Genomic DNA, 20,147 nt, shown 5'->3' with positions numbered 1-20,147 from the left:
AGGGAAGTAGTGACATTTTGAAATGCGGACTTTGATGGAATAGTCTGCAGGCATCATTAGGTTTGCAGAGCCCCTGATGTGCCTAAACAGTGGAAACCCCCCACAAATGACCCCATTTTGGAAACTAGACCTTCCAAGGAACTTATTTAGATGTGTTGTGAGCACTTTGAACCCCCAAGTGCTTCACAGAAGTTTATAATGCAGAGACGTGAAAATGAAAAAATCATTTTTTTTCCACAAAAATAAATTTTTAGCCCCCAATTTTTTATTTTCCCAAGGGTAACAGGAGAAATTAGTCCCCAAAAGTTGTTTTGCAATTTTTCCTAAGTACGCTGATACCCCATATGTTGGGGTAAACCACTGTTTGGGCACACGTCTGGGCTTGGAAGGGAGGGAGCACCATTTGACTTTTTGAACGCAAAATTGGCAGGAATCAATGGTTGCACCATGTTGCGTTTGGAGACCCCCCTGATGTGCCTAAACAGTGGAAACCCATCAATTCTAACTTCAACACTAACCCTAACACACCGCTAACCACAGCCCTAACCCTAATCCCAACCCTAACCATAACCCTAATTCCAACCCTAACCCTATTTCCAACCCTAACCCTATTTCCAACCCTAACCCTATTTCCAACCCTAAACCTAACCCTCTTTCCAACCCTAACCCTCTTTTCAACCCTAACCCTAATGGAAAAATAAAAATATTTTCTTTATTTTATTAGTTGTGCCTACCTATGGGGGTGATAATCAGGGGGTTTATTTACTTTTTATTTCATTTTGATCACTGTGAGAGTGATCAAAATGAAAGAATGGAATCTGCAGCCGGCAGATTCGGGCGGGCGCACTGCGCATGAGCCCGCCATTTTCCAAGATGACGGCGCCCACGATCTGGACCCGCGGGACACCGGGAGCGACAGGGGGACTCAGGAGGTACCAGGGGGGTGAGGGGGGATCGGAAGCTGGCGGGGAGCGGAGGGAATGGGAGGGAGGGCAGATGACAGCGGCGGCAGATCGCCGCTGTCATTCAGTGGTGGGGGGGCGATCGCCGGTGGGGGGGTCGGATCGGTGTCTCCAGCCATGTCCGATGCTACGGCAGCATCGGCCATGGCTGAATTGTAATATTTCATCAATTTTTATTGATGAAATATTGCTATCGCTCTGATTGACTGTTTCACTTTTAACAGCCAATCAGAGCGATCGTAGCCACGTGGGGGCGAAGCCACGCCCCCTGTGGTGAATTACAAAGCCCCCTGTATCTACGGGTCAGGTGACCTTTCATTGACCCCAGTCACCCGACCCGCAGGGGGGCTTTGAAGTCATGACACAGGGCATGCGTCATGGGTCGGATTGGCACCGACTTTCATGACGCATACGCTGTGTCACAGGTCGGGAAGGGGTTAAAGATAGATATAACCTTAATAATGAAGACTTATTTTCTTTTATTTACACAGCACTAAAGAGAACATTCTTCCTCCTGAGCCGGAAGACACAGACACTGAAGAGGCACAACTGCAGAAGCTGGCACATCTGCTTCTGCAGAAAGTGATACAACTGCGAGCACATCCAGAGCTGCCTGTCCCGTGGCAGTAACTGAGCCTCCCCCCCAAAAAAATATAAAAATAACAATAAAGACACTGAGACAACAAGGCTGGCCAGTGAAACACTAGACTTGATCAAAAAAATCAAACAACGGAAGATCATTTTAATTTTTTTTGGGATCAACTATAGCCAGCAAAGCTCGCTTACTGCCACCGGATAGGCAGACACCATTCATGGCTGCTAGGCTTTTGATGCTGGCAGTGTTGAGGAGAGCCATAAGATGAAATACTTATAAAATACTTATGAAATACTCAAGACATAAGAGATTGAGTGAAATGACCCATAAAGTGTATTATTTCACCTTACATAAGCTTGCTCAGATCAAAGTGTGACACTAAAGATAGCGGCCATTTCCTGTTTCACCACACCATGCTCTGGTATCCAAGATGACGCCCACTCTGATGACCTCATGGATCCGCCCACGATGACGCCCACCCTGATGACCTCATAGACCAAACCAGCCTGATGACCTCATGGACCAACCCAGCCTGATAATTTCATGGATCCACCCATGGACTAGCTCATTGCCCAACCCACTAATCAATGGAATACATCCGATCACTCCCATTTTAGAGCTAACCAAGCCCCCTTACAGGGGTTATATAAGTCTATGTTCGGATTAAATAAAGGTCTTGGAGCTGAGCCATAGATTGATCAAGGAGAGATTACATACAACTGTGTGTCTAGTGTTATTTCTTTAGTGCATGCACTTGATCAATACCCATTAGGCCAGGAGTAGGCAACTAGTGATCATTTCTTATTGTTCAACCTAACAACAGCATTTGAGGACCCTGCACCAATAAGTAGTTTGAACAACCTTTTGGAGGGGGGTCACTAGTGTTGTACGGCCAAAACCCCAAACACCAGCATGTGAACAAAAACAAAAACGATACCCAAGACCAGCCAGCACTTTTTCTTACTGTTTGGAATCAAGTAGCGCACAAAGGCCAGGCCCCTCACCCAATGACAGTTTAAGTTCTGATACAGATCCTAGATATGGGTATTGCACTCTCAGTTTTTAAATTAACAACCTGTCTTTGGCACCTTGGGTACAAAGACCTGACCACAGCTGGTGCCATGACACTCTGCTACTGTGATATGGATGCACACCATCGTGCTTGTGCCCACTCCATTCACATTTTGCAAGTTGCGTTGATTCCTGCCAAGTAAATATAAATTGAGGGGGCAGCACAGATAAATCTAAAGGGATCCAACCTTGGCCTATACAAACAATGTGACAATATTGCAAAAGAGAAAAGGAATAGGACATAAAAAGGGGATCACCTGAGGCAGGAAATAGCGTGAAAATATGTTAGTTTTTATTAATAGGGGCATACAGAAAAATGCCTACAGAAAAATGACTGGCCACAAACCAGAGAAAAGTCGACAGCCAGATTGAAATCACAAGAAAGATACATATGTAGGCACATAATGTTGAAAACCTAAAACAGAAAGGAGAGGGATGATATGCTGTTTATATAGACACCCGCAAAAAGGAGCCAAAACATATACCTCATGAACCGGATCATGTAATTAGAAAGAGACAAGGGGGGAACCAGTATAGAACCCCCAAGCAAGACTATAGAAACGGAGATCACGTTTGTTTGTAAAACCCCGTGAATAGTCTTCATTTAGACTGGAAGAAACCAAACAATTAATGTTAAAAATCCATTTGGATTCACGTCTGAGAAAATCCAGGGTGACGTCCCCGCCCCTAATGTCCGGTTGAACAGATTCTAGTCCCAAAATCCTGGTTCCGACCCATTGCGAGTTGTGTGCAGCCAAATAATGCGAGGCAACAAATTCCTGCCAAGTGTCGTAGACCAGCCATCAAGCAGTTCCATGATTCAAAGATCAAAGTCTGCCACACAGAGTTTTACGTTGCCACCACAAGACCTGCTTCACCACCAAGAGACCAAACACTTTCTTCTAAGCAAGGCAACATTCCTGTTCTATGGTCAAAGAATTTACTTATTTGACTAAAAGTTAAAAAAAAAAATGTTTTCATATTGAAAAAAATGACAATGTTTGTCATGTTTTTATTGGTTATAAAATAAAATCATCTGAAATTTATTTTTTTTATCAACATTCACATAAGGGGTATATACAAGGGCTCTTGTGATGAATAACAAATACTTTTGCCACTACTCCAGCTCATTTTATTACCATGCTGGAGTGGTGATACAAATATAATTACCCTGACCTACTGAACAGTTGCCATCTAAATTTATTCCTGGCGACCTTCCCACCCTACATCACCATCTTTTGACCGATACTTGTGACTGAGCAGAATCAGTCACAATGCAATCTAAAATGGATAGCCATGTTCTAGCCTTGTTATGGCTGTCATGGACTTACAATAAGATCAGGGCCGGTGTTTTGGGCAGGCAGACCAGGCGGCAGCTCGTCCAGGGGCACCCAACCTGCCGCTTTGTGTCACTTGATTAAGAGGGTCCCGGAGATGCACCTCACCCTCCCCAATTGTGCAGTCAACTTATCGGCATCATAGAAGCCAATACAGTTTTGCCGGGGTCACACGTGCAAGTGCAATGCGAGAAACTCGCGTGAGTCTCTCGCCTCAATACCCGGCACTGCCGCCGACACTCAGACCAGAGCATTCAACTGCATAGAAATACATGCAGAAGCACACTGCGGTCCCGAGTGCCAGCGGCAGTACTGGGTATTGAGGCAAGAGACGCATGCGCATTGCACTCGCAAGTGTGACCACGGCCTTACAAAGCAGTGATGGAGGAGAGTCATGTGACGCTCCTGCTCTCATCACTCATAATTAAAAGTTAAAATAAAATAAAGCACAAATATATCTATAAGATGCGCCATTTCTGGGGCGGCTAAGAGCTGATGTTTTTAGCCAGGGGGGGGGGTGCCAATATACATGGCCCATTCCCAGGCTATTAACCTCTCTCTGCCATCTGACGTACTATCCCATCCATGGGACCCGGGCCCCTATGCTCATGGACGGGATAGTACGTTATAGCGATCAGCGGCGCTCACGTGGTGAGCGCCACTGATCGCGGCCGGGTGTCAGCTGATTATCACAGCTGACACCCGGCACTATGTGTCAGGGGCGGTCACGGACCGCCCCCGACACATTAACCCCTGGCACACTGCGATCTAACATGATCGCAGTGTACCGGGGGTTTAGGGAAGCATCGGGAGGGAGGAGGCTCCCCGCAATGTGCAGCGCTGCTGCGGGGGTCTCCTTCCCTGCAGGTCCCCGGATCCAAAATTACGAGGAAGCCTTGTGCAGTGCCTGTCACAGTGATCTGTGATGTGGCAGATCAGCGATCTGTAGATTTGATATAGAGTCACTGCACACGTTGATTTTGCTCAAAGTGAAATCTTTTATTTTTATTTCATGGTGAGGAAGCGACAGCTGACGTTTCGGCCTGACAATGGCCTTTATCACAAAGTCGCTGAAAAAATAAAATATATACAGTAAAAATCAAGGAAATATGTACATAATATATACAGTATACAAAATACAGAACAAGTATCTCCAAAAGGTGCATTCACGATAAATAAAATGCCGTATGATCACTTGGGAACATAGAGATGCTTTGAAACAAGAAAAGAGGAAAAAAGACATGGCGGCAGACAAAATACTACTACATAAAGGAAAAATTGAGACGAGGTCATACCCCTTTCGAGAAGAGAGTTTGTGGTCACCGGGTAAATAGTGTCACTGCTAGGCAATATCTCTAAAATTTGTGGATCATCCTGTAAGTGAGGGTAAATGGAAACATAGTTAGATAGGAACCAAAAATGTGTACCCTCTTAAGGGAGTATATAATTCTGGCTAAATTATCAGAAAACATGTATCCCTATATTGTCATATTAGAATTAGATATAGTTGTAATTGCTGAAAGGTAGAATTCCATATAAGCCATATAGTGTAAAGAGTACAGCACAACTTATCAATCTGTTTCTGTTATTATTATGGCTATAGCAATTGTTTAAAACAATGTGGCCAGTGGTGAGGTGTTTGGTATTGTACATTGGATTAAGTACTTCTGTGGCCAGTGGTCCTGGTTCCTGAGAAGCCAAAATTTGAGGAAGTGAGCCCGAGCTACATTAAATGGAAAAAAGTCCCCATAAGTATGTACAAAAAAACAGCTTCATTGGTGGTATAGCGGTGGTCCCTTAGAGGGATAGTACTTACGATCATAGGTGGCGCAGTGGGGGATGCAGTGAATAAGCGCTGTGTCTATGGCGATCTGTCACATGACAGTTATGTCCCCACTGGGACATTGTAATAAAGTTAAAAAAAAAAAAAAAGTGTAAAAATAATTTATAAAAAAAAAAATCGCTAAATTGAAAAAAAAAAATATTCCCTAATAAATTCATTTTTTTTAAATAAAAAAAATAAAATAAAAGTACACATATTTAGTATCGCCGTGTCCGTAACGACCCACCCTATAAAACTGTCCCATTAGTTAACCCCTTTATTGAACCCTTTAAAAAATTAAAATAAAAAACGAAGCAAAAAATAAAGCTTTATCATCATACCACCGAACAAAAAGTGCAATACCGCGCGATCAAAAAGATGGATATAAATAACCATGGTACCGCTGAAAACGTCATCTTGTCCCGCAAAAAATGCGCCGCCATACAGCGTCATCAGCGAAAGAATAAAAAGTTATAGCTCGCAGAATAAAGCAATGCAAAAATAATTCTTTTTTATATAAAATTGTTTTCATTGCATAAAAGGACCAAAACATAAAAAAAACAAATGAGGTATCGCTGTAATCGTACTGACCCGAAGAATAAAAGCACCTTATCAATTTTACCACACGCGGAATGGTGTAAACGCACCCCGCAAAACAAATTCTTGAAATGCTGGTTTTTGCTCATATGCGTCCAAAAAAAATCGGAATAAAAAGTGATCAAAAAATGTCACATGCCCTGAAAATGGTACCAATAAAAACGTCAACTCGTCCCGCAAAAAATAAGACCTCACATGACTCAGTGGATCAAAATATGGAAAAATTATAGCTCTCAAAATGTGGTGATGCAAAAACTATTTTTACAATAAAAAGCGTCTTTTAGCGTATAACAGCTGCCAAACATAAAAACCCGCCACTTATAGTAAATCATACCCCTCTTTATCACCCCCTTACTTAGGGAAAATTAATAAAATTAAACAAATTTATTTCCATTTTCCCGTTAGGGTTAGGGCTGAGATTAGGGTTAGGGGTGTGTTGGGGTTAGGGTTGGAGTTAGAATTGGGGGGTTTCCACTGTTTGGGCACATCAGGTGCTCTCCAAACGCAACATGGCGTCTGATATCAATTCCAGCCAATTCTGCGTTGAAAAAGTCAAATGGTGCTCCTTCCCTTCCAAGCTCTGCCATGCGCCCAAACAGTGTTTTACCCCCACATATGGGGTATCAGCCTACTCAGGACGAATTGCAAAACAACTTTTGGGATCCAATGTCTCCTGTTGCCCTTACGAAAATAAAAAATTGGGGGCAAAAATATCATTTTTGTGGAAAAAAATATTTTTTTATTTTCACGCCCGGGCGTTATAAACTTCTGTGAAGCACTGGGGGGTTCAAAGTGCTCACCACACATCTAGATAAGTTCCTTAGGGGGTCTAGTTTCCAAAATGGGGTCACTTGTGGGGGGTTTCCATTGTTTATGTACATCAGGGGCTCTCCAAAGGCAACATGACACCCTCAGATCATTCCATAAAAGTCTGCATTCCAAAACATCTCAACTTCCCTTCCGAGCCCTGACGAGTGCCCATACAGTAGTTTTCTCCCACATATGGGGTATCAGCGTACTCAGGACAAATTGGACAACAACTTTTGTCATCCAATTTCTCCTGTTACCCTTGGGAAAATAAAAAAAAAATGCGGACTAAAAGATCATGTTTGTGGAAAAAATGATTTTTTTTATTTTCACGCCCGGGTATTATAAACTTCTGTGAAGCCCTTGGGGGTTCAAAGTGCTCACCACACATCTAGATAAGTTCTTTGGGGGAAAAAAACAAAACAGGCAGAGATGCTTACTTGTATAGACAGGCCTCAATACAAATGCACTAACAGGGTGCAGCGGACCCAAGTAAAATGGCAACTGCACAGGTGCAATAATACCTAATGAAACAGCCAGCCTACAATCAGGGATTGGCCGTGTGGCACACCAGTGCAAAAAAATAATTCGTATGTGGCAATGTTCACACAGGGATTGCAGAGCATATGGTTCACAGCCTCTTAGTAACACCATATAGGGGGGTTGCCCAGTGCTAACTATAATGCATCCCGTGTGAACAGAGGCCACAGTTTACAGAACGGTTTGGGCCCAACTGCACCCTGAAAAGATAAAAAGTGCAGAAAAACATATCAATATATGTAAGGTATTGGTTAATATTATGGCCATAATACGTAAGCTGGCAAACTAACATCAAAGTTCCTTACACTTGCCAGTCCTACTCTAACATGAAAACCATAGAAAGAGGAAAGAGTCCCCCAATATTTGAGAAAAAAACAAAACAGGCAGAGATGCTTACTTGTATAGACAGGCCTCAATACAAGTGCACTAACAGGGTGCAGCGGACCCAAGTAAAATGGCAACTGCACAGGTGCAATAATTGCCTAATGAAACAGCTAGCCTACAATCAGGGATTGGCCGTGTGGCACACCAGTGCAAAAAAAGTTCCTTGGGGGGGGGGGGGTCTAGTTTCCAAAATGGGGTCACTTGTGGGGTGTTTCCACTGTTTAGGTACATCAGGGGCTCGCCAAACGTGACATGGTGTCCGATCTGAATTCCAGCCAATTTTGCATTGAAAAAGTCAAACGGCGCTCCTTCTGAGCTCTGCCATGCGCCGAAACAGTGGTTCCCCCCCACATATCAGGTATCAGCGTACTCAGGAGAAATTGCACAATAACTTTTGCAGTCCAATTTCTCCTGTTACCCAATTGGACCTGAAATAATTTTTTGTGAAAAAAAGTTAAATGTTCATTTTTTTAAACATTCAAAAAATTCCTGTGAAGCACCTGAAGGGTTAATAAACTTCTTGAATGTGGTTTTGAGGACCTTGAGGGGTGCAGTTTTTAGAATGGTGTCACTTATGGGCATTTTCTATCACATAGACCCCTGAAAGTGATTTCAAATGTCATGTGGTTCCTAAAAATAAAAAGGTGGTGTAAAAATGAGAAATCGCTGGTCAAATTTTAACCCTTATAACTTCCTAACAAAAAAAAATTTTGGTTCCAAAATTGTGCTGATGTAAAGTAAACATGTGGGAAATGTTATTAAGTTTTTTGTGTGCCGTATCTCTGTGATTTAAGGGCATAAAAATTCAAAGTTGGAAAATTGCGAAATTTTCGCCAAATTTCCATTTTTTCACAAATAAACGCAAGTTATTTGAATGAAGTTTTACCACTAACATGAAGTACAATATGTCATGAGAAAACATTGTCAGAATCACCGGGATCCATGGAAGCGTTTCAGAGTTATTACCTCATAAAGGGACAGTGGTCAGAATTGTAAAAATTGGCCCGGTCATGAATGTGCAAACCACCCTTGGGGGTTAAGGGGTTAATATCAGCTCGCAGCTGTCTGCCTAGCCTTTGCTTGTTCAATTTTATACGGGAACCCCACATCAATTTTTTTCTGGGGTAAACTAACCAGTAGGCTAAGCAAACATCTGCGAGCTAATATTAATAGCCTTGCAATATATGACTATTGGCTCCTTCCCAGAATATTAACATCAGCCTTCAGCCATGGGCTTTCACACTGCTGGTTAACAAAATTACCTGGGAGCCCCAGTAATTTTTTTTTAATACATTTTTGAAAATTAAACAGATATTGAGTTTCACGCAGAGTGTGTGTGCCCCCCCGAGCATCCCCAGACGTCATCGTGCCTGGCAGCTCCGAAGTCTGTCCCTCACATCACAGCCTCAGATGCGAAGAACCGAGCATTAGGGGGTGGATCCGCCGCACTGGAATGCTCTGTGCAGCGGGGACACTGCGCCTCCACCGGGTACAGACGGGAGGGAACCTGAAGATGACATACAGGTATATACAGGAGGAGATGACACACTGGTATATACTATATACAGAAGGAGATGACATACAGGTATACACTATATACAGTTGTGGCCAAAAGTATTGACACCCCTGCAATTCTGTCAGATAATACTCAGTTTCTTCCTGAAAATGATTGCAAACACAAATTCTTTTTTATTATTATCTTCATTTAATTTGTCTTAAATGAAAAAACACAAAAGAGAATGAAGCAAAAAGCAAAACATTGATCATTTCACACAAAACTCCAAAAATAGGCCAGACAAAAGTATTGGCACCCTCAGCCTAATACTTGGTTGCACAACCTTTAGCCAAAATGACTGCGACCAACCGCTTCCGGTAACCATCAATGAGTTTCTTACAATGCTTCACTGGAATTTTAGACCATTCTTCTTTGGCAAACTGCTCCAGGTCCCTGATATTTGAAGGGTGCCTTCTCCAAACTGCCATTTTTAGATCTCTCCACAGGTGTTCTATGGGATTCAGGTCTGGACTCATTGCTGGCCACCTTAAAAGTCTCCATTGCTTTCTCTCAAACCATTTTATAGTGCTTTTTGTAGTGTGTTTTGGGTCATTGTCCTGCTGGAAGACCTATGACCTCTGAGGGAGACCCAGCTTTCCCACACTGGGCCCTACATTATGCTGCAAAATTTGTGGGTAGTCTTCAGACTTCATTATGTCATGCACACGGTCAAGCAGTCCAGTGCCAGAGGCAGCAAAGCAACCCCAAAACATCAGGGAACCTCTGCCATGTTTGACTGTAGGGACCGTGTTCTTTTCTTTGAATGCCTCTTTTTTCTCCTGTAAACTCTATGTTGATGCCTTTGCTCAAAAAGCTCTACTTTTGTCTCATCTGACCAGAGAACATTCTTCCAAAACGTTTTAGGCTTTTTCAGGTAAGTTTTGGCAAACTCCAGCCTGGCTTTTTTTATGTCTCGGGGTAAGAAGTGGGGTCTTCCTGGGTCTCCTACCATACAGTCCCTTTTCATTCAGATGCCGACGGATAGTACGGGTTGACACTGTTGTACCCTCGGACTGCAGGCCAGCTTGAACTTGTTTGGATGTTAGTCGAGGTTCTTTATCCAACATCCGCACAATTTTGCATTGAAATCTCTTGTCAATTTTTCTTTTCCGTCCACATCTAGGGAGGTTAGCCACAGTGCCATGGGCTTTAAACTTAATGACACTGCGCACGGTAGACACAGGAATATTCAGGTCTTTGGAGATGTACTTGTAGCCTTGAGATTGCTCATGCTTCCTCACAATTTGATTTCTCAAGTCCTCAGACAGTTCTTTGGTCTTCTTTCTTTTCTCCATGCTCAATGTGGTACACACAAGGACACAGGACAGAGGTTGAGTCAACTTTAACCCCTTCACCCCCAAGGGTGGTTTGCACGTTCATGACCGGGCCAATTTTTACAATTCTGACCACTGTACCTTTATGAGGTCATAACTCTCGAACGCTTCCATGGATCCCGGTGATTATGACATTGTTTTCTCGTGACATATTGTACTTCATGTTAGTGGTAAAATTTCATTCAAATAACTTGCGTTTATTTGTGAGAAAAACGGAAATTTGGCGAAAATTTTGAAAATTTCGCAATTTTCCAACTTTGAATTTTTATGCCCTTAAATCACAGAGATACGGCACACAAAAAACTTGATAACTAACATTTCCCACATGTTTACTTTACATCAGCACAATTTTGGAACCAAAATTTTTTTTTGTTAGGAAGTTATAAGGGTTAAAAGTTGACCAGCGATTTCTCATTTTTACAACACCATTTTATTTTTAGGACCACATCACATTTGAAGCCACTTTGAGGGGTCTATATGATAGAAAATACACAAAAGTGACACCATTCTAAAAACTGCACCCCTTAAGGTGCTCAAAACCACATTCAAGAAGTTTATTAACCCTTTAGGTGCGTCACAGGAATTTTTTTGAATATTTAAAAAAAAATGAACATCTAACTTTTTTTCATAAAAAAAATACTTCAGGTTCAATTTTTTTTATTTTACCAAGGGTAACAGGAGAAATTGAACTGCAAAAGTTATTGTGCAATTTGTCCTGAGTACGCAGATACCTGATATGTGGGGGGGAACGACTGTTTCGGCGCATGGCAGAGCTCAGAATGGAAGGAGCGCCGTTTGACTTTTTCAATGCAAAATTGGCTGGAATTCAGATTGGACGCCATGTCACGTTTGGAGAGTCCCTGATGTACCTAAACAGTGGAAACCCCCTACAAGTGACCCCATTTTGGAAACTAGACCCCCCAAGGAACTTATCTAGATATGTGGTGAGAACTTTGAACCCACAAGGGCTTTACAGAAGTTTATAACGTACAGCGGTACAATTAAAAAATCATATTTTTTCCACAAAAATGATCTTTTCACCCCAATTTTTATTTTCCCAAGGGTAACAGGACCCTAAAAGTTATTGTGCAATTTGTCCTGAGTACGCTGATACCCCACATGTGGGGGTAAACCACTATTTGGGCGCATGGCAGAGCTCGGAAGGGAAGCAGCGCCATTTGACTTTTTGGCTGGAATTGAGATCGGACACCATGTCGCGTTTGGAAAACCCCTGATGTATCAAAACAGTGGAAACCCCCCACAAATGACACCATTTTGGAAACTAGACCCCCTAAGGAACTTATCTAGATGTGTGGTGAGAACTTTGAACCCCCATGGGCTTCACAGAAGTTTATAACATAAAGCCATACAATTAAAAAAATCATATTTTTTCCACAAAAATGATCTTTTCACCCTCAATTCTTATTTTTCCAAGGGTAACAGGACCCTAAAAGTTATTGTGCAATTTGTCCTGAGTACGCTGATACCCCACATGTGGGGGTAAACCACTATTTGGGGGCATGGCAGAGCTCGGAAGGGAAGCAGCGCCATTTGACGTTTTTGGCTGGAATTGAGATCGGACACCATGTCGCGTTTGGAAAACTCCTGATGTACCAAAACAGTGGAACCCCCCCACAAATGACACCATTTTGGAAACTAGACCCCCTAAGGAACTTATCTAGATGTGTGGTGAGCACTTTGACCCCCCCAGTGCTTCACAGAAGTTTACAACGCCCGGGCGTGAAAATAAAAAATTCATATTTTTTCCACAAACATGATCTTTTAGTCACCATTTTTTTATTTTCCCAAGGGTACCAGGAGAAATTGGACCCCAAAAGTTGTTGTCCAATTTGTCCTGAGTATGCTGATACCCCATATGTGGGAGAAAACTACTGTATGGGCACACGTCGGGGCTCGGAAGGGAAGTAGTGACGTTTTGGAATGCAGACTTTGATGGAATGGTCTGCGGGTGTCATGTTGCCTTTGGAGAGCCCCTGATGTACCTAAACTATTGAAACTCCCCACAAGTGACCCCATTTTGGACACTAGACCCCCCACGGAACTTATCTAGATGTGTGGTGAGCACTTTGAACCCCCAAGTGCTTCACAGAAGTTTATAACACTCGGACGTGAAAATAAAAAAATCATTTTTTTCCACAAAAATGATATTTTTGCCCCCAATTTTTTATTTTCCTAAGGGTAACAGGAGAAATTGGACCCCAAAAATTGTTTTGCAATTTGTCCTGAGTAGGCTGATACCCTACATGAGGGGGTAAAACACTGTTTGGGCGCATAGCAGAGCTTGGAAGGGAAGGAGCACCATTTGACTTTTTCAACTCAGAATTGGCTGGAATTGAGATCAGACGCCATGTTGCATTTGGAGAGCCCCTGATGTGCCCAAACAGTGGAAACCCCCAATTCTAACTCCAACCCGAACCCCAACACGCCCCTAACCCTAGCCCTAACCCTAGCCCTAACCCTAGCCCTAACCCTAGCCCTAACCTAACCCTACCCCAACACACCCCTAGCCCTAACCCTAATGGAAAAATGGAAATAAATACATTTTTTTTATTTTATTATTTTTCCCTAACTAAAGGGGTGATAACGGGGGGTTTGATTTACTATTTATGGCGGTTTTTATGTTTGGCGGCTGTCGCACGCTAAAAGACGCTTTTTATTGTAAAAATAGTTTTTGCATCACCACATATTGAGAGCTATAATTTTTCCGTATTTTGACCCACCGAGTCATGTGAGGTCTTATTTTTTGCGGGACGAGTTGACGTTTTTATTGGTACCATTTTCGGGCACGTGAAATTTTTTGATCGCTTTTTATTTTGATTTTTGGGACGCAGAATGAACAAAAACCAGCGTTTCATGAATTTCTTTTGGGGGGGGTGCGTTTACACCGTTCCGCGTGCGGTAAAATTGATAAAGCGGTTTTATTCTTCGGGTCAGTACGGTTACAGCGATACCTCATTTAGGTCTTTTTTTATGTTTTTGTCGGTTTTATGCAATGAAAACTATTTTATATAAAAAATAATTATTTTTGCATCGCTTTATTCTGCGAGTTATAACTTTTTTATTTTTTCGCTGATGATGCTGTGTGGCGGCTTGTTTTTTGCGGGACAAGATGGCGTTTTCAGCGGTACCATGGATATTTATATGCGTCTTTTTGATCGCGCGTTATTGCACTTTTTGTTTGGCGGTATGATAATAAATCATTATTTTTTGCTTCGTTTTTTATTTTTATTTTTTAAGGGGTTCGCTAAAGGGGTTAACTAATTGGACAGTTTTATAGGGCAGGTCGTTACGGACGCGGCGATACCTAATATGTGTACATTTATTGTTTTTTTTTATTATTATTTTAAAAAAATGAATTTATTGGGGAATATTTTTTTTTTTTTTTACTAATTTATTTGGCGATTTTTTTAATTTATTTTTACACTTTTTTTTAAATTTTTTTTTACTTTATTACATAGTCCCAGGTGGGACATCACTGTCCTGTGACAGATCGCTGATCTGTCACATCACAGATCACTGTGACAGATCAGCAATCTGTCACAGGCAGTGCACAAGGCTTCCTCATGCCTGCGCTTTGCAGGCACTGAGGAAGCCAGCTTCCCCAGGCCCCCGAAGGCCCCCGTCGCCATCTTGGATTCGGGGGCCTGGAGGATAGGAGTCCCCCGCAGCAGCGCTGCACATTGCGCTGCCGTGGGGGGCTCAGGGAAGCACGGAGGGAGCCCCCTCCCTGCCGATGCTTCCCTTTAACTCCCGGTACACCGCGATCGCGTTTGATCGCGGTGTGCAAGGGGTTAACGTGTCGGGGGCGGTCCGTGACCGCCCCTGACACATTGTGCCGGGTGTCAGCTGTGATAATCAGCTGACACCCGGCCGCGATCAGCGGCGCTCACCACGTGGGCGCCGCTGATCGCGGTAGACGTACTATCCCGTCCCCGGTCATACGGGCCCGGGTACCGTGGACGGGATAGTACGTCTCATGTCAGGAAGGGGTTAATCCATGTCAACTGGCTGCAAGTGTGATTTAGTTATTGCCATCACCTGTTAGGTGCCACAGGTAAGTTACAGGTGCTGTTAATTACACAAATTAGGGAAGCATCACATGATTTTTCGAACAGTGCCAATACTTTTGTCCACCCTCTTTTTTATGTTTGGTGTGGAATTATATCCAATTTGGCTTTAGGACAATTCTTTTTGTGCTTTTTCATTTAAGACAAATTAATTGAAGATAATAATACCAAAGAATTTGTGTTTGCAATCATTTTCAGGAAGAAACTGAGTATTATCTGACAGAATTGCAGGGGTGTCAATACTTTTGGCCACAACTGTACAGGAGGAGATGATACACGGGTATATACTACAGTGTGTTGGTAAAGTCATGGTGCAATTTTGACCAGTCACTGGAAAGAAACAAAAGACGATAGAAATGTGAAATCTGCTCCAAATAAAAGCCATACCTATTCGGTGCAATTTGATGTGGGCTCCATTATCAACGACATTAATCACTTAAAACAGAGAATCACAGACATTATTCACTCTGTTTCACCAGACGTCATTACCCGCGTGTGGCAAGAACTTCTCTGTCGTTTGGATGTGTGTAGGGCAACAAATGGAGCCCAAATCGAACTGCACTGAATAGGTATGAAACTGGGAGAGTTTTTCTTTTATTTGGAGCAGATTTCATATTTCTACAGTCTTTTGTTGCTTTCCTGTGACTGGTCAAAAGTGCACCATGACTTTACGGACACACTGTATATACAGGAGGAGATGACATACAAGTTTATACTAAATGCAGGGGAGATGACATACAGGTGTACACTATATACAGGAGGAGATGACACACAGGTATACACTATATACAGGAGGCGATTACATACAGGTATATACTATATAAAGGAGATGACACACAGGTATACGCTATATACAGGAGGAGATGACACAGGTATAGACTATATACAGGGGAGATGACATACAGGTATATACTATATACAGGAGGAGATGACATACAGGTATACATTATCTCATATATAATTACCTTGTAATGTCTTCACATCCTGTTCCGTCCAGATGTGTCCAGATCCCAGAATTCCAAGCAGCGGAAGTTCACCGACCGCCATATTGGGACACTCAAGTGATGGGTGTCTCAATATGGAAACTGCTGGTGGTACCAGCCTCTTGCACGGTACCACCAGTGGAAAAATGTCGCACCACATACACTGTATAAGCTGTATGCACCACACACACGCTGTATATGCCGTACGCACCACACACACACACACACTGTATACGCCGCACGCACCACACACACACTGTATACGCCGCACGCAGCCTCTTGCGCGGTACCACCAGCGGAACACTGTCGCGAACACTCCGCCGGGAACAGCCGAATGATTCACTGACCGCCGCCATCTTTGTACAGGAGGAGCGCATGCGCAGTTTTAATGTGAATGCCGCTATCTGCACAAAGATGGTGGCGGTCTGATTTACAGCGCCAATTCCGTGCAGTGAATCATTTGGTTGATGCAGAGGCAGATGTGCGACGTGTCTACAGGCAGAGGAAGCCAGTCACATTAAAGGGGCTTTTGTCATGTGGACCCGTCCTGTGTGACACAGCTCGCAGGCCGGTAACTAAAACAACAGGACGCGGCACATGATGTCTTGTGTGACACGGCTCGCAGGCCTGTAACTAAAACAACAAGACAAGGGGTAGGGAAACAGTTACAACGGTGGGCCCTGCGATAGGGAAAGGGGACGTGGAGACCTCCTGCACTCAGTATCCCTAACGCTCCCTATGCCGGTTCCGCACCGGGCGCCGATCACGAACATGTCACCCTAGCACACCCTACACCTATCCCTTGCTAGGGAGCTAGATGGCGCAGGCACTGGCCCCACCGCTGTACTAATACACACTAAGGAGAAAACACAAACGGGGAAACATAACTTAGCTTTACTCTGTTGCACTTGCTCCTGGCAACAGAGTCCACCACCAGCATGCAGCTCTCTTCCTGAATCGCTGCCACCAAGCTCTTTCAGAGCTAAGGAAATCCCCTCACTCCTTTCACACCAGGGCCCTGACTGAGCTGCCAGGACCTCTCTCTAGATCCTTCCTCCACCAAGGATGGTTGAAATGAACACTATCACCAACACTGATTGCAACACCTGTGACTCTTTTATAGCAGAGCCAGCAATCACACCTGCATTATAATCATGTGCACTAAACAAAAGAAACTAGAGTGCAATGACGCTCACCACCACCGGGGGCAAACTTAGAACAAACGACACCACAGTGCAATAATCCTAACGGCCACTGGGGGCAAAAACACCTTAAGCACAGCTTAGGAAAAAAAAAAGGTTACCTGTGCTTTATCTCAGTCTTGATCCAGCATGGATCATGACAGTACCCTCCCCATCAGGGAACCACCTACAGGGGGGACGCCCAGACCCAGAGTTCACCCCAGCAACTACCTGCATGTCAGGTTGATGAGAAACGGGCCCGCTGGTATTGGCAATGTATGTTCTGGAGGCAACACACATCTCCGAAGCGCTGACCTGGGGAACGGGTTGTGTATGTTTGGTATGAGCTGGTAACACTCCACAACACACTTCCACTGGATGTTTTTTGGTGGCCACCCATACACGCTCGTTCACACACAGGTCCGGACCTGAACGTTTATTGCCACTTGTTCGTTTGTCACCACTTGGAGAACTCTTTCTGGGATTGACAACAGAGGCGTCCCCCTGTGTCACAACACTCACACCCCAGCACCTCACCAAGGGGTACACCACCCTCCAACCCCTTCCACCACGAGGTCTGCGCCTCCCAGGTTTGGCCAATGGCGAGGGTCGAGACTTGCACCTACTCTCCTGCAGCACATCTGCTGCCCTCACCGGAGAGGAAGGGGTCCGTTGAAGAGAGACAGCAGAGACAGTAGTTCCTAGGCAGCAGCCCTCACACGAGTGCCCCCAGCGGACTACTTCCCTCGTCCGCCAATCTTTTCCCTCCGGCACCCCGCCAGCCAAGACCTCTGCTGACATGGTACTTTGGGAGGGCAAAATAGAGGAAATGTATACTCCCTGGTCGCCTCCCTCCAAGCGACCAGGGGAATGCGGCTTCTCAAATGGCACAGATAATTTGGCATGCAATGGGCAAGCCTTCAGGACATGACCAGTCTGCCCACAGTACAAACATGCCGACACCACTCCCCGAACCGTAGGCAGCTCCATACACAAACTAGCTCCTCCTACTTGCATAGGTTCGTCTGGAGATTTGGCATGAACTGGGCAGGCTCTCATAAAATGGCCAGGCTTCCCACAGGAAAAGCATACCCCCCCACCACGACGAGCCGCAGACACCCCCTTTTTTGTATCAACAACACCGGGCTGTCTGGGTTCCTCCGTCCGCACTGGTGGGTCCTCCTCCCTAGCGAGCACATCAGGGGGCACTTTTTGTATATGTCTTTCCCTAAGGCGTCTATCCACCCGGATGGCAAGGGACATGGCGGCCTCCAGCGACCTGGGAGCGGAGTACTGCACCAGAGTATCCTGCAACTTTGGAGACAAACCCTGCATAAATTGACTCCTAAGTGCAGGGTCATTCCACTGAGTATTAGTGGCCCATCTCCTAAACTCTGAGCAGTACTCCTCAGCGACCGGGCTCCCTGCTTACACTTACGGATTCGAGATTCTGCCAGGGCGACGCCATCAGGATCCCCAAACACAAGCACCAAAGCCACAAAGAACTCGTCCACGGACTCTAAAGAAAGAGAATCGTCTGGTAGGGAGAAGGCCCAGGATTGGGGATCCCCTTTAAGAAGGGACATAATGATTCCCACCCGTTGCTCTTCACTCCCTGATGAACGAGGGCACAGCCTGAAATACAATTTACAGGCTTGCTGAAAAACCAAGAATTGATCTCTCCCTCCAGAAAATCTGTCTGGGAGGGATATCTTGGGTTCTGGCTGAGCCTGTTCTTGGACCAAGCCCCCAGAGCCCACCAACAGCCGCAGCTGCCGCACCAAATCTCCGCGCGGTCCTCTAATCCCATTAGTAAGGGTCTGCAGCAATTGGGCAAAGGGCTGAACTGGGTCCATGGCTCAGCAGAAAAAAAAGTTAGGGTTGGTGATAATGTCACGTGGACCCATCCTGTGTGACACGGCTCGCAGGCCGGTAACTAAAACAACAGGACGCGGCACATGATACTGTCTTGTGTGACACGGCTCGCAGGCCGGTAACTAAAACAACAAGACAAGGGGTAGGGAAACAGTTACAATGGTGGGCCCTGCGATAGGGAAAGGGGACGTGGAGACCTCCTGCACTCCCCTGAGTCAGTGTGCCTAATGTATCCTCTGCAATCTCCTGCTGTGATGTCAGTATTGTCTTTTGCTTCCTCCCCTGCCCAGGAGCTGTGGTATGTTCTGTAAACGGTCAGACACAGATAGGAAAGAGGACACACAGGGGAAGACTGCTCAAACGAGAGAATACATGAAGGAAGAAGACAGCACAGTGGTGGAGAGAGAGCAGACAAGGGGGAGAGCACATGGGGTACACAGGTCAAAGAGCTGACATGTGAGAAGACAGCAGATGGGAGGAGAGAAAGAGCACAGAGAGACAGAGCACAGGGGGGAGACAGCTCAAACGGGACAGCACATGAGGGGAGAACACAGCACAGGAAGGAGAGAAACAGCAGACAAGGGGGGGTAGCACATGGGGTAGACAGGTCAAAGAAGACAGCACAGACGGGAGAAGCCAGCACATGGGGAGAGAATGAAGAGGTGGGTGAGCACATGGGGGGGAGATTCTCAACGCTGCAAAGCCTGCCCCCATCGTGACATTACCGCCCTCCCGATGAGATAGCATCGGGCCTCCATCTAGTAATCATTATTTGTTAGTTACTATGCACGGGCACCGCCGGGTTCTTCAGCTAGTACAGATATATATATATTATAATTACTTATATCTGTTTTGAGTGTGTAAACATATTTGAACATGGTATGTAATGATATTATGGTCGGGCACACAAGCAGTAGACCCCAAGCAGCCGACCTGTGGGGCAATGTGTGACTTGTGACCAAGGATGCGGCCACATAGAAACTAGTGACACATTGGCCACACTGACTGAAACTCTA

General features: G+C 44.6%; 1 long non-coding RNA gene across 1 annotated transcript in view; it reads right to left on the bottom strand.

The window, feature by feature from the left end:
- The window catches only part of LOC141101572 (uncharacterized), a 29,735-nt gene extending 9,588 nt beyond the window's left edge, over window positions 1–20,147 (bottom strand). The window contains exons 1-2 of the long non-coding RNA XR_012234998.1: window positions 16,058–20,147; window positions 5,261–5,339 (exon numbers count right to left, since the gene is read on the bottom strand). This is a non-coding gene — a long non-coding RNA (uncharacterized lncRNA). The remainder of the gene's footprint in view (window positions 1–5,260; window positions 5,340–16,057) is intronic.

The sequence above is a fragment of the Dendrobates tinctorius genome, unplaced genomic scaffold (genome assembly GCF_039654945.1).
Source record: "Dendrobates tinctorius isolate UK_male_01 unplaced genomic scaffold, ASM3965494v1 ptg000011l, whole genome shotgun sequence".
In the NCBI taxonomy this organism is placed as follows: Eukaryota; Metazoa; Chordata; class Amphibia; order Anura; family Dendrobatidae; genus Dendrobates; species Dendrobates tinctorius.
The sequence above is the reverse complement of the archived record's forward strand: the minus strand, read 5'-3'. Positions and strand labels throughout refer to the sequence as shown.